The 14,627-nt window shown below is 33.1% G+C and overlaps 1 pseudogene; it reads right to left on the reverse strand.

The window, feature by feature from the left end:
- Nucleotides 1-765: 765 nt before the first annotated feature.
- LOC127547864 (lysine--tRNA ligase-like) lies at nt 766-10,212 on the reverse strand (annotated as a pseudogene).
- Nucleotides 10,213-14,627: the final 4,415 nt, after the last annotated feature.

Here is a 14,627-nt window from a genome sequence, read left to right on the forward strand (position 1 = left end):
ATTTTCCATCCAAAGTTTATTGAAGGAAAAAAGTTTATTGGGATTGCTTTGGATGGCTGAATTGCTGAGAAGAATCAAGTCTATCTTAGTTGATCATCAAACAGTCTTATTGTTGCTGTGTATAATGTTTTCCTGGTTCTGCTTGCTTCACTTACATCAGTTCATATAAATCTTTCCAGGCTTTTCTAAAGTCAGCCTATTCAGATCAGTGTTGCTCATTTTCCTTCTCTTATTATCCCTTTCCAAATACCATTTGTTTTATGAGTTGGCTCTTCTATATGGGAAGGAGAAGGGATAATTAGGGAAATTATTATGATGCAAAAAATATTTATGATTTTTTTTAAAAGAGTGATCATAAGGAGGCACAGTCAAGATGGTGAAGTAAAGGGAGAATTTTTTAAAAATGTTTCACAACATTCCCTATTAAATAATTTAAAAATCTATCAAATCAAATTTTAAGTGACACAACTAAAAAAAAAGGCAGAATGAGTCTTTTGTTCTAGTCCAATGTAGAAAGCCAGAAAAAGAGATCTTGACACTAGGATAGAGAATGGTTGGGAATACAGCAAAACAGAAGCAACACTAGCTGTGGGCCTTGAAGGCTGCAGCAGCAATAGCTCCAAGTGGGCTCAATGCTCAGATATAATAAGAGGATCGAAAATCTAAGCAGAAAGAGAATATTGTGGACCCCTGTACAGGGTACAGGATATCAGTGCCATTTAGCAACTCTACTGCCCATTACCCAGTTGGTGGTGAGAAATGCCTTTAGTTGCAAAAGAGAAGATGCTCTACTTGGGCATTGATTACAGTTTTAGGTTGGAGAGAAGTTTTGGTCATAATGGAGCAGTGGTCCTGAAAAGATAAAGAGAAGGAAAAGGATGACCATATTTCCTCTAGGATCACAACACCTTGGAAGCACTGAAAACTTACAGGTCTCTAGAACTAGCTGTAAAAACAACAGGATATAAAAGCCTGAATGAAGCTTGGGATAATTATATTCTTTTCCTCCCTTCCTCCTTCCCCAAGATAGGCAGAGCCCAACTCTGATATAAATTCCAAAGTCAAAAATAGACAGGAAAAAGTGTAAATAACAAAGAAAGAACTTGGTCATAAAAACTACTGTGAAGGCACAGAACCTCAAGATGCACAAACTCAGAAGACAATGACTTGAAGATATATCTGCAAGCCAAATCTCAAAGAAAAATGTTGATCAGATAAAAACCCAATAAGAATTTCCTTTTGAGATAGGGATGGGTGGAGGGTGGAGGGTGGAGGAGAGACAGAGAGAGAGAGAGAGAGAGAGAGAGAGAGAGAGAGAGAGAGAGAGAGAGAGAGAGAGAGAGAGACAGAGAGAGAGAATGATGACATTAAGCAATCATAACTGTGAATATTAATGGGGTAATTCACCCAAAAATGGGGTAAATAGCAGAATGGATTGGAAATGAGAATCCAGCAATATGTTGTTTACAAGAGACACACTTAAAACAGAAACACACACATAAAGTTAAAATAAGATGTTATAGTAAAATTTATTATATTTCATCTGATGTAAAAATAAAAATGCAAGAATAACAATAATTATCTTAAACAAAACAAAAAAAGCTTAACTAAAAGAGATTAGTAAGAAAACTACATCTTGCTTAGGGATATAATAGAGAATGAAGTAATATTAATATTAAACATAAAGAAAATTTAAATGAATTGTAGGAGAAAATAGAAAGCAAAATTATTCTACTTAAGGCACCTAAAATTACTCTTCTCAGACTTAAACAAATATAATCATAAATAAATAAGGATTTACATAGATAGAATTTTAGAAAAAGTTAGATATTATAGATGTCTGCAAAGTACTGAATGTGAGTAGAAAAATAATATACTTCTCAGTTATACATGGCACTTTCATAAAAAATGACTGTGCTTTAGAGCATAGAAATCTCACAGAAAAATTATGAAAAACAAATATTAAATGTACTCTTTTCAGACCATAATGTGATAATAATGATCTCCAATAAAGGGCCTTTTAAGCACAGATTAACAATGAATTGGAAACTAAGTGATCTAATGATTAAAAAAAAAAGACGGTCAAAATCAATAGTTCATTAACGATAATGACAACAATGAGAGAAAATACTGAAATTGGTGTGATACAGCCACACTAGTAATTAGGAGAAAATTTATTTCTAGACACTTAAATCAATAACAGATAATTAATCTAATGAATTATATATACCACAAAAAAACCAAAAAAAAAAAAAAACAAAATAAAAACTCCCAAATAAATATTAAAATAGAAATCTTGAAAATTAAAGGAGAGTTTTAAATATAATTGAACAAAATTGAAGGCTTAAAAATTGGACTGATAAATAAAAATAGAAGCTGGTTATATGAAAAGACTAATAAAATAGATAAACTATTGGTTAATTTGATTTTTTAAAAAATTACCAGAATCAAAAATTTAAAAAAGCAAATACATAACTAATGAAAAGAAATTTAAAGCAATTATTAGGAGTTATTTTGCCCAATTATGTGCCAGTGAAACTTATAATTTAAATAAAATGAATGAACATTTGAAAAAAGCAAATTTCCCAGATTAACAAAACAGAATAAAAATATTTCAATAACCCTATCTTTAAAAAAATAAAGATATAAATGAGTATGAGGACATATTTTGATGGAAGTGGATTTCTTTGACAAAGAGACCTGAGTTTCAATTGATAAATGACGGACAAAAGCAGCTACACCCAAAGAAAGAACACTGGGAAACGAATGTGAACTATCTGCATTTTTGTTTTTCTTCCCGGGTTATTTACACCTTCTGAATCCAATTCTCCCTATGCAACAAGAGAACTGTTCGGTCCTGCAAACATATATTGTATCTAGGATATACTGCAACATATCCAACATATAAAGGACTGCTTGCCATCTAGGGGAAGGGGTGGAGGGAGGGAGGGGAAAAAAAATCGGAACAGAAACGAGTGTCAATATAAAGTAATTATTAAATAAAAAATTAAAAAAAAAAGATATAAATGAGTTACAAAAAAAAAAAAATCCAATACTGGATGAATTTACAGTTGAATTTCACCAAACATTTATAAGAACAATTTTGATGCTATATAAACCATTTGAAATGAATAGCTAAAGGAGTCCTAACAAATTCCTCCTATCACACAAAAATTTTCATACTTAAACTAGTAAGAACAACAACAAAAAAGAAAACAGTAAACCAGTTTTTCTAATAAACATTGATGCAATATTTTAAAATAAAATACTGGCAAGGAGACTAAAACAATATGAGAAAACTCATATATTTTCACCAGCTTGGATTTATACCAGGTATGCAGGCCTACTTTTATATTGGAAAAACAATAAATATGAGAAAAATAACAAAAAATATATGCTTTATCAATAGATGTAGGAAAAAAAAATTTGATAAAACACAGCACCCCTTTCTACTAAAAGTGTAAATAAGCATAAATATAAATAGAGCCTTTCTTAAAATAATAAATAGTAACTATTTAAAACCAAGAGCATGAATTATTTGAAAATATTTAAAGCCTTCCTTGTAAGATCAAAGGTGAAGCAAGGATATCCATTATCACCATCATTATTCAATTGTGTATGGAAAATACTAGTTGTAGCAAAAGACAAGAAACAGAATTTTTTTCTTTTTTTTTCATTAAAGTTTTTTATTTACAAAACATATGCATGGGTAATTTTTCAACACTGTCTTTTGCAAAACCTTCTGTTCCAAATTTTCCTTTCCTTCATCCCACCTCCTCCCCTCGATGGCAAGTAGTCCAATATATGTTAAATATGGTAAAATATATGTTAAATCCAATATATGTACACATATTTATAGTTATCTTGCTGCACAAGAAAAATTGGATCAAGAAGGAAAAAAAAAAAAAAACCTTGGGAAAGAAAACAAAATGCAAGCAAATGACAGCAGCAAAAGTGAAAATGCTATGTTGTAGTCCACACTCAGTTCCCACACTCCTCTCCCTGGGTGTAGATGGCTCTCTTCATGACTGAACAATTGAAACTGGTTTGAATCATCTCCTTGTTGAAGAGAGCCGTCCATAAGAAGTGATCATCATATAATATTCTTGTTGCCATGTACAATTGTCTCTTGGTTCTGCTCACTTCACTTAGCAATAGTTTATGTAAGTCTCCCCAGGGGTCTCTAAAATTATTCTGCTGATTGTTTCTTACAGAACAATAATATTTCATAATATTCATATACCATAATTTATTCAGTCATACTCAGTTTCCAATTTCTTGCTTCTACAAAAAGGGTTGCCACAGACATTTTTGCACATGTGGGTCCCTTTCTCTTTGTTAAGATCTCTTTGGGATATAAACTCTGTATTTGCTGGGTTATGCTGAGTTAAAGAGAATGCACAGTTTGGTAACTTTTTGAGCATAGTTCCAAATTGCTATCCAGAATAGTTGGATCCAAAGGAAAAAAAAAATTAAAAGAGTAAGAATAAGTAATGAGGAAACAAAGCTGTCACTCTCTGCAGACAACATGATGGTATACTTACAGAATTCTAGAGTCAACAAAACAAAAACTAGGTACAACAATGAACAATGTGAGCAAAGATGCAGAATAAAACAAATCCTTATAAATAATCACCATTTCTATATATTACCAATAAATCCCAGCAGACAGAGATTGAAAGAAAAATTGCTTTAAAAAAAACTTCATAGGGTATAAAATATTGAGGGGTCTACCTGCCAAGACAAATGGATGAACTGCATAAACAAAATTACAAAATACTTTTCACACAAATAAAGACAAATTGAAACAATTGGAAGCATATTAATTGCTCCAGGGTAGTCTAAGCTAATATACTAAAAATAACAATATTTCCTAAATTAATTTACTTATTCAGCCCCACGCCAATCATATTTCCAAAGAATTATTTTATTGAGCTAGGAAAATTAATGAATTTTATCTAGCAGTATAAAAGGTCAAGTATAATAAAAGAATCAATGTGGGGAAAAGTGAAGAATAGTGACCCGGTAGTACCAGATCTCAAACTATAGCACAAAGATAGAATCCTCTAAACAGTCTGGTACTGGATAAAGCAGTAGAGTAGCTGATTAATGGAATATATTAGGCACATAATACATTGAAATACATGGCCACAGTAACATAATGTTTAATATGTCCAAAGATTCAAGTTGTTGGGGAAAGATCTCACTATTCAACACAAACTGTTGGGAAAATTGAAAAACAATATGGAGGAAATTATCATAGACAAATATCTAATATTTTATATTAAGATAAGATCAGAATGGGTACATGATTTAGACATAAAGGGTAATATCACAAATAAATTTGGAATTATGAAAGAAAATTGCCTGTCAGATATGTGAATAAGGAGGGGATTCATAACCAAACAATAAATAAAGGAAATTATAGCAGGTAAAATACATTAAATTAAGATGTTGTTGCACAAACAAAACTAACATAGCCAAAATTAGAAGGAAAGAAAGAATGAGAGAAAATACATAGCAATTTATCTGAAAAACTAAAAATTTTAAAATACATATATAGGGATTTAAGCCAAATCTATAAAAATAAGAGTCATCCCTCAATTAGCAAATGGTCAAAGGATATAAATAAGAATTTTCAGAAGAAAAAAATCAAAGCTTTTTGCAGTCATGTGAAAAAATGCTCTAAACCACTACTGATTAGATAAATGAAAATTAAAATGACTCTTAGATGTCATCACATATCTATCATACTGGTTAATATGACAGAAAAGGAAAAGGGGTAAAGGCATGAAAGACTGTAGAAAAATTAATTCACTAATGTATTGTGGAATTGTGGTTGCTTCAACCATTCTGGAGAACAATTTGAAACTATGCCCAAAGTCCTGTAAAACTTTGCATATCCCTTTACCAAGCAATATCACACCAGGTCTATATGCCCCTCAAATAAAATAAATAAATGAAAGAACCCATATGTACAAATATATTTATAGCAGCTCTTTTGTGATGGCAAAGAACAGGAAATTGAGGGTATATCCATCATTTATTTAGAAAATAGCTGAATAAGTTAGAGCACAGTTGTAATTGTGATGCAATATTATTGTGTTAAAATGAATAATGAAGGGAATGGTTTTAGAAAAATCTGGAAAGACTTACATAAACTGCAAAGTTAAGTGACCAGAACTAGAACATTGTACACAGTAATAAAAATATTGTAATGATAATCAACTTTGAAAGCGACTACTCTGATCTATACAATGATACATGTCAATTCCAAAGAATTTATGATGAAAAATACTATCTACCTCCAGAGAGAGAATTGATGAACTTTAAGTGGAGATAGATGCATATTATTTTTCACTTAATTATTTTTTTCATAATCATAACGTGAAAATGTTTTGCATGACTTCATACACAAAATAGGTATCATTTTGCTTGCCTTCTTAAAAACTAGAAGAGAGGGGGGAAGGAAGGAAGAGAATTTGGAACTGAAAATAACCTTTTTGAAAATAAAAAATAACAAAATTGTAAAAAGGAAACACAAAAGAAAGTATAGATTAGGGTATCTGAAAGGGACTAGGATAGGAAAGGTATATTTGTCTCAAGACTGAAAAAACAGGGCATTATCTGGTGGAGATTTAAGAGGGAATGTACTATGTGTTAGGTTATATTTACTCTATGCCTGGAGGAATTCAATTCAATTTAATAAACATTTATTAAAAAGTCATTATGTACAAAACGCCATATGGAATTTTTCTTGACTGTTATTGATTAAAATCTTACTACCTTTTCTAAGAGAAGTGGATTTGACTCTCTGCATCCATTGTACTGAGATAAATAATAACAATATAAGGGTGTGTTAAAGATAGCTTATGTTGGTGAGAGATTGTTAGACATTGTTAAAATTTTAGTGAGGACATTTATACCTTAGAAATCAGCAAATGTTACAAATTAGAGCTTGGTTTATTGTTTTTTTTTATATGTTTTTTTAATCGATAGAGAACATGTTAATAAAAAACAGTAAACTTTTAAAAAAAAGTTCTGGCTCTTGAGTTAGAGGATTTGGGTACATATATAACTTCTTAAGCAATTTATGTGATCTTGAGCAAGTCGTTATCATTCAAATATCTCAGTTTCCTCATATGTAAAATGGATGGAGAGTTAAATGAGATGGCCTCTGGGATCCCTTCCAGTGCTAAATAAATTGTCCTACAACAATTTTAAAATACAATCTAAAAGTTCTCATTTTTCCTGCTTTTTATGCCAGTCTACAGGAAAACTTAGACTAGGTAAGAGGCTAATATTCTTGTTAGAGTTATTAACAGTAGTAACTGCCTTTTTGCCCCAGGAATCTTTTCTGCCTCCCAGGTTGTTATAATAATTAGCCCCATCTCTCTTCCCTTGGCCTAATAAACCGGGCCTTAAGCTCGCAGTAAATTAGATTAGAGCTGCCATCTTGGTTTCCATAGGACCTGTTGGAGGAAAACTTGTTCTTCAGTTGGTCTTAGGTGCTAGTAAAACTTAGGATTTTGTTGCTGTTTTTGTGTGTTTGTTTGTTTACCTGATTATTGAGATGAGGTATTCTCAAGGTTAAGTATTTCAACTGTCTTTTCCTAAATGTCTCTGTGTTCATGTGATAAAATCCTACAAAAGCTATTTTACTAGCTATAGCTAGGAGCTATTTTAATATCATTTAATAGTATTTATAGGCAATATTATTATTTTAACATTGTTATCACTATTATCACTATTCTTATTTTCCTAAACCAATAGCTTTTATGAAGCAATATTCTATAGGACTATAGGCTTTGTGGTAGAAAGAGCGGTTAGCCCAGGATAAAGGTATAGTTCTTTGATTAACTCATGATATAACTGTAATCATAAATTTTCTGCACCTCAGACTATTATTGTTGTTTGATTGTTCCAGTCCTGTCTGACTCTTTGTCATCCTATTTGAGATTTTCTTAGCTAAGATACCGAAGTGTTTTGCCATTTCCTTCTCCAGCTCATTTTAGAAATGAGGAAATTGAGGAAAACAGTGCACAGGTTCATGCAGCTAGTACTTGAGGCTGATTTTGAATTTAGGTTTTCACAACTTCAACACCAGTGCTATATCTACTTAAGCACTCAGATGTTCAAGCCTCAGAATATTTAACTGTAAAATGGAAATGATAATAACTGATCTTCCACCTTTCAGAATTTGTGAAGATGTGATAAAATGATGATTGCAATTAATTAAAAAAAAAACAATTAATTTGGAATTCCTTGAGGGAAATGACTCTTTTTTTCCATTTATTTGTTTCTCTAATAGCACAGTTTAGGTCACATTAGATACTTAATAAATGTTTAATACCTGACTTTCTAAAAGAATGGATCAGAGTGCTTCTCCATAGAGAATATAGTATATATTATAATGTTTTAGAGACAGTTATTTGACAGTAGATAGAATGCTATACCTGGGACTAGAGGAACAGGTGTCAGGGAAGACTACAAAGTCTAGTTTGAGCTTCACAAAATGTGGCTCTTTTTAACAATCTGACCAGTTCCAATAGATTTGTGATAGAGAGAGTCATCTGTACCCAGAGAGTGGGTTATGGGGATTGAATGTGGACCACAATATCCACAATATAATATTTTCACATTTTTGGTTATTTTTTAACAAAATGGCCTGTTCTTCAAAAAGTTTCTTTTGTTACACCAGATTGTTCAGCTCTCCATAGACATTGCATGCATCCTTCTTCATCATGATGTACTCAAAGTGCTCAGTAAGGCTGTACTGATAGTGCTGCCCCTTGGCCAGGGGGCTCATTCTCTTTGGATGGTGATAGATGTAGGTTGGGTTGATGCTGTTCACTTCTAGGAACTCATCTACAAACTTGTCAAGAATCTTTGTTGTAATATGGGGAGGGATACACTCTATAACTCTTTTTACACAAGTGCCAACAAGAATCTTATAAGCTTCTTTTATTTCAAAAAGACTGATCTCAGGAAGCTTCATGGCAAGAACTTTCTCAAACTCTTCTATCATGCTGATTCTTTAGAAAGGTGGTATGAAATCAATATCAGAGTGTTACCCCTCTGGGTGATAGGTAACCGTGTACTTTCCTGTAATGGTGAAGAACATTACAATGTTCTTGTACAATGTTGTTCTTCACCATTCCTGAAACAATTTTGTTTGTGATTTCTATGAGATCACAATAGTCTGCATGTGCCATGTAAAACTCACAGGTTTTTTTTGTGATTGAGAGTCAAATCAATTCCTTCATTCCTGAACTGATGATCTATTTCATAAACCCTGTCATTGTCATCATCTACCAGCATCTTGTAATCAGAGCTCTGGGGCAATTCTCTTATAAAAAGTTTACATCCACCTTATTGTGGTAAGTGATAAGGGGTTTGGCAACAATTCCATCTGGGATGAAATTCATTATAATATTCAGTTTCTATTTCTAGGAAACCCAATTCTTCTAGGATGTTCCTCATATAGATAATTATTTTGGAGTGAGTGATAAACTTCTATCTCACAAAGCCATACAGGATCAAGTCTAAGTGTGTTTCCTTATCTTTGAGGCAAAATGAAAGTAAGACAACATAAGAAGATGTGATGTCAGGAGTTTAATCTTGTGGAAAATGACTCTCAGTTCTCCCTTTTTGGTTTTCCTGGATTCCCCTGAATCCCAATAATGTTTCACTGTTAAAGTTTGTTATTTATATGAAAAAATTATTCTGATTTATAATTCCTGAAATTGGCCATCACCTATAGTTTGACTCCTCCACAAAGATCATAAAAGATGAATTTTCCCCCAGAAGACTTTTCATGGTAATGTCAGTCAGATGATTGCCTGGTTATAAATGATTTTACTGCTTGATGAAGTAGTGAGTGAAGTGTCTCCATAAAACTTGTGTGTGAAATGTCCTTTCCACTGTAATTCAGTTTGCTGGATCTCCTGGCTGTGGATCTTGTAATGCAGATTTGGTTCCAGACTCTCCTCAACACTAGGCACACCATGTCAGCATGAGTGGTGTAGGAGTTTAATTCAGCTGCTTTTCACTGAGATCTTTGTGCTTTGCTTCTTTCTCAGCAATTTTCTTTTTCTTCAAATGTCTCTTCAGCTCATTTTTGCTCAGATTTGGCTTGGTGCCATCCTCAATCACCGCCTCTCCTGCCCACCTGCCATCTTCATTCAAGGGTCTGACCTGAAAGGGGACCATAATTTTCAAGGAATGTACACATAGATGATAAGCTTAGTGAATGCAATCTTGAATTTGCTCAGTGTTTGGGATGTTCCAAAGGAAAGCGTAGAAGAGGTATTATTAGCCTGAATACCAAACTGAATATCTACAGAGCTATTGTGCTGACCACACCATTGTATACTTGTGAAACCTGGACATTATATACAAATGCCATGGCATGAAACTAAATTACTTCCATTTGAGTTATCTTAGAAACATTCAGAAGAATACCTGACAACATAAAGTACCAGACACTGCCTTTCTTGAGTTGACCCACCAAGTATTGAAACTCTATGGCAGAGAGTATAACACTTTCAGAGTCTTTCTAAAGAACGTTGGATATTGTGAGACATAGGAATCACTGGCACAGGACCAACCATCATGCTGTGCCCACATCAAAAAAGGCACTATTCTGTATAAGCAAAACAGAATTGTGGTTGCTCAAAAGAAATATAAGATATGCAAATTTAGAAACATCTCCTAACATTCACTTGGATTGTGTCCAACTTGTGGTAGAGCCTTCCAGCTCATATTAGCCTGATCAACCACAGTTGGACATACTACATCTTGACTTACATGTGTGATATCATTTTGGTCCTCTTCAAACAAAAAAACAACAGTCAACCAACCAAGGATTTGGAAAATTGTTTAGTTGGATAAATTTTTGGGTCATTTATTGGATTGATCAGCCACAGTCAGACACATTACATATTGACATAGTGATATAATTTTGGTCCTCTTTGAGAATGGAAGACAACAGCCAACCAGACCACACCTGGAATTAAGAAGATCTGAGTTCAAATCATTACACTATCTACTAGCCAAAGTTGTGTAATGAGAATCAGAGAAGATAATATTTGTAAAATATTTTTGTAAAAGTTAAAGTGCGGTGTAAATACTACTACTACTACTTATTATTATTATTAATTCATGCTTGTTTTTGACAACTATTATAGTTGACAGTGAAAGTCAAGTCTTTTAATTAGTACCAAATAGCCTAAAACTCTTTTTTTGGCTTTGTTTTAATTAAATAGTATTTTATTTCCCCCCTGAGTTGTAGGTAAAAAAATTAACATTCCTTAAAAAAAACCTAACAATACTTTTTCATTGTTGTAGAACCATTCACTTAATTTTCTTTAAATAATAGTTTTTTATTTTCAAAATACATGCAAAGATAGTTTTCAACACACACCTTTTCAAAATCTTGTATTCTAATGTTTCCCTCCCTTCCCTTCACCTTCTTCCCTACACAAATTATCCAATATATGTTAAATATGTGAAATTCTTCTATACTTACTTCCACATTTTTTCATGCTGCACAAGAAAAATCAGATGAAAAAAGAAAAAAAAATTAGAAAGAAAACAAGAAGCAAGCAAACAACAAAACAGGTGAAAATACTATACTGTGATTCAAATTCAATCCCCACAGTCTTCTTTCTGGATTCAGATGACTCTCTCCAACACAAGTCTATTGGAATTGGCCTGAATCACCTCATTGTTGAAAAGAGCCACATCTGTCAAATTGATTATCATACAATCTTGTCACCATGTACAGTGTTCTCTTGGTTCTACTCACTTTACTTAGCATCAGTTCATGCAAGTCTCTTCAGGGCTTTCTGAAATCACCCTGCTGATCATTCCTTATAAAGCAGTAATATTCCATAACATTCATATACCATAACTTATGCATACATTCCCCAATTGATGGGCATCTACTCAGTTTCCAGTTCCTTGGCACTACAAAAAGGGCTAGCATTCATTTTCATAAGATTTTGAGTTCCAAATTTTTCTTCCTCCTTATGTCCTCTCTCCTTCCCCTTTCCAAAGACGATAGGCAGTTTGATATATTTTATATATGTGCTATCATATGAAACATTTTCATATTAGGCCATAGATGTAAAAGAAAAAAAACAGATCAAAAGAAAAAAATATGAGAAAGAAAGAAAAATATGTGAAAAATATGTTTCAATCTACATTCAGAGTCCATCAGTTCTTTATCTGGATATGAATATAGTTTCCTTTGTGAATTTTATGTATTTTTCTTCGATCACTATGTTGCTGAGAAGAGCTTAGTTGCTCATAGTTGATCATCACACAATATTGCTGATGCTATGTACAATGTTTTTGTGGTTCTGCTCATGTCACTTTGCATCAGTTCATACAAGTCTTTTTAGGTTTTTCTGAAACCTGCCTATTCATCATTTGTTATCGTACAATACTTGCACACAAACAATAATATCCCATTATATGCATATACTACAGCTTGTCAAGCCATTTCCTAATTGATGAACATTTCCTCAGTTTCTAATTCTTTACCACCATGAAAAAGGCTGCTATGAATTTTTTTGCAGAGGTAGGTCTTTTTCTCTTTAAATGATTTCTTTGGGATACAGGCCTATTAGTGATATTGATGGGTGAAAATAATTGCACAGCTTGGTTGCCCTTTCATTATAGTTTCAAATTGTTCTTCAGAATGGTTTAGATCAATTCACAACTCCATCAAAAGTACATTAGTATCCCAGTTTTCCCACATCCTCTCCAACATTCATCACTTCCAGTTTTTGTCATATTAATCAGTATAACAGTTATAAGGTAGTATGTCAAAATTTTTTTAATTTGCATTTTTCTAATCCAAAATGATTTAGAACACTTTTTCATATTCCCATAGATAATCTTGAATTCTTCATCTGAAAATTGCCTTCTCACATCCTTTGACCACTTATATAAAGGATACAAAAATTCTTAATTAGCCCTATCATATTGTTTCTATTAGATAATATTAAGCAACATATTTAGACATGTAGTCTTGAACTGACATTTGTGAGAGTAGTAAAATCTTCTTTATAATTGTAAGAGATAGTGTTTGGTGATGGGAAGTTCAAGATCAGAAAATAAGTGATTTTCGATTCCCTTTATGCTATTTAACATCCTTGGTATAATGGATAATTTTGTTAAGTTTTTAAGTTCCATGTTTTAAAGTGAAAATATAAAATAGAGGATAATTCTTTGAATATCATTGTCAGTGGATTCTAGTGAAGAATAAATGAAATAACTTATTTAATATGCTTTATAAGTGTTGAAAGGGTATATAAATATCAATTGGACTTCATTGGTCCTCTCTTTCTTATCATCTTCATAGATTAGCTACAGACGTGACTTTAAAAATCTGTTATTCTTCTCTGGGCAAATGGATTTCTTGCTTTTATCTTTGAACTTTGAAAATTCGAAATAGAAATATCAGCTATCATGCTCCTAACCAAAATTCTACATTAGAGACTTATTACTTTGGCTTAAAGTTTTGATTCCCATTTTAATGTCAGTTTCTCTTTACTACAAACTTTCTAGTTATAGATTACTCAGTGTGAATGATTTTTCTGAAAATACTGTTGGAATGGGAAATGAAGGGGCAGGAAACCATTAGGATGGCTGTTAATGGAACTGGCTGGGGACAGGAGGACGAGATTTTTGGACTTTCTGGCCCAGAAGGAGCTGCTGTTCTGCAGAGGAGGTAGTGGAATGGAGAAAGCAGAAGCTCCTGAGGAATGAAATTGATGCTTTCTATCTTCCTCATCTCTACAATGTCACAGACCAAAGAAAAGCATCCATTGAAAAGTTTTGCTCAAGTGGAGCTTGATCAAGGAGAAAGTGCCCTGGAAAATTCATTGAAGCTAAGTTGATAGCAGCCCCAGTGAATCTCAAGGGCAACCTTCTCTCCCCACAAACCCTCTTTTTGCCTTTTCTCTTACTGACAGGCTCCAATATTTAGCAGAAGCAGCTGGCCTCTGAAATCTTCAGGCAGGACCTCTCTGCCTTCCAGATTTCCACTTCTTTCTCCTTCAGATTGGTCCAATAGAAAATTCAGTGCCCTTTGCCTTTGAGTCATAAAACCAGGAGATGTCAGAGCTGGAAGAGGTCCTAAAAAGAGGATGGTAGAATAGAGAGCATAGGATATCAGAGTTCATTCCGGGGAATTCAGGATTTAACTGAACTCATTTGGTTCAATTCAGCAAATGCCTACTGTCATCAAGGTAGCCTGGTCCATTCACGTTGAGGACACAAAACCAAAATTGTTAACAATCCCTGACCTCAGGATGCTTGCATTCTACTGAGGGATATATTTTCAGAGTCACTGTAATTTGAGAAGGGAGAAAGCACTAGGAACTGAAAGAGGCGATCAAAAAAAGTTTCATTGTGAGATTACCACCTGAGCTTAGCACTAATGGAAGATGAATAATATTAAAGATGGCGATAGGGAGAGAATTTGTTTCAGGTTTGAGATATGCCTTCTGCAAATACGTTGAGGAACAATAAGCCTCTTGAGTCTGAGATCAGCATGACTGGGATGTATAGTACACAAAGCAGAATCATGTTAAAAAGAGGACTAGAAAGGTAAT

Source organism: Antechinus flavipes, chromosome 1, assembly GCF_016432865.1.
Source record: "Antechinus flavipes isolate AdamAnt ecotype Samford, QLD, Australia chromosome 1, AdamAnt_v2, whole genome shotgun sequence".
NCBI lineage: Eukaryota > Metazoa > Chordata > Mammalia > Dasyuromorphia > Dasyuridae > Antechinus > Antechinus flavipes.